The sequence below is a fragment of the Triticum aestivum genome, chromosome 7B (assembly GCF_018294505.1).
Source record: "Triticum aestivum cultivar Chinese Spring chromosome 7B, IWGSC CS RefSeq v2.1, whole genome shotgun sequence".
Classification (NCBI taxonomy): Eukaryota; Viridiplantae; Streptophyta; class Magnoliopsida; order Poales; family Poaceae; genus Triticum; species Triticum aestivum.
Window position 1 is genome coordinate 487,398,824 of NC_057813.1, and position 1,783 is coordinate 487,400,606.

The following is a 1,783-nucleotide window of genomic DNA, read 5'->3' on the forward strand; positions in this document are numbered from 1 at the left end:
CATGGTGTGGAGGTCATATTAGGTGTGGCGATCATGGTGACTTTGGGTACGTCAGTGTGGCACGGGGGAGCCTCCAGGCAAAAGCTTCGTCCTCCAACATCGGTGGAGGCAATGCATGCGAGTGGCGTGTCCCTCTTAGGGGTGCCGTTGTGGTCCCTCTCATCATGCGAAGGCTCCAGGTGATAACCCTTGGACATACCTTGGCAGCGGCGGCACCCTCTGAAAGTGCAACTAATCCTCGGGTGGTTTTGGTAATTCATAACAACATATATCTCATCAAAATAATATCCATTCAAGATAAATATTTTAGGATGTTCAATGATTGGCATGGCATGGATTAGAGATGTGGACCCCTCAAAATGCTAAGGACAAAGATTGGCAAAAGCTCAAGACTCTTCATCTTTAATTTAGTGATCCAAGATCACATTGAGTCTATAGGAAAGCCAATACTATTAAAAGGGGATGAGGTGTTGCTTAATGGCTTACTTGGTCAAGTGCTTAGTGATATTGCTCCAAAAACCCTCAGCCGCTTTCTCCATACAAATATGTCAAAACCCTAAACTCCAACTCAGCCCTCTGGAGCCACCGAGTTCATATGACATAGCCACAGCCAGAAACCCTAACAGTTTGGTCTCACCAATATGGATCTCGGTCTCATCGAGATGGCCTTGCCAACTCTCTGTTATCAGTTGCAGTTCTTTCGGTCTCACCAAAATAGCAATCGGTCTCACCGAGATGGCTTGACCAACTCTCTGTTGCCTTATTGCTTCACTTCGGTCTCACCGAGTTGATGCAATCGGCGCCACCGAGACGAGGTTTTCCCTAAGCCCTAGCACATCGATCCCACCGAGTTGTTCCAGTCAGTCCCACCGAGATTCCTAACATTCACATTTTAGAACTGATCGGTGCCATCAAGTTGAACCATTCGGTCCCATCAAGATGAGTCAAATGTGTGTAATGGTTGGATTTTGTGTGGAGGCTATATATACCACTCCACCGCCTTCTCCATTTGTGAGAGAGCCATTAGAACATTCCTACACTTCCACCATTAGTTTCCATTCCTGCCATTTGAACCTTGATTTCTAGCCTTCCCCAAGTTGCTTTCCACTCAAATCTTTCTTCCACCATAGCCAAATCTAAGAGGGAGAGAGAGAGAGAGAGAGATAGAGAGAGAGAGAGTTGAGTGTTGGGGAGACTATCATTTGAAGCGCAAGAGTAAGGAGTTCATCATCAACACACCGTCTATTACCTTTTGGAGAGTGGTGTCTCCTAGATTGGTTAGGTGTCGCTTGGGAGCCTCCGTCATGATGTGGAGTTGAACCAAGAAGTTTGTAAGGCAAGGAGATCGCCTATTTCATGAAGATCTACTCGAGTGAGGCAAGTCCTTCGTGGGCGATAGCCATGGTGGGATAGACAAGGTTGCTTCTTCATGGACCCTTCGTGGGTGGAGCCCTCTGTGGACTCGCGCAACCGTTACCCTTCGTGGGTTGAAGTCTCCATTAACGTGGACGTATGATAGCACCACCTATCGGAACCACGCCAAAAATATCTGTGTCTCCATTGTGTTTGCCTTCTCCAAACCCTTCCCTTTACCTTAATATGCAATGTTTTACTTTCCGCTGCTATACTCTTAGAATTACATGTGTAGGTTGATTGCTTGACTTGTGCTAATTGCTAAAATATGTCCACAACTAACATTTGGAAAATGATAGATTTTTGTTTGGTCAAGTAGTCTACCCCCCCCCCCTCTAGACATACTTTCGATCCTACAAGTGGTATTAGA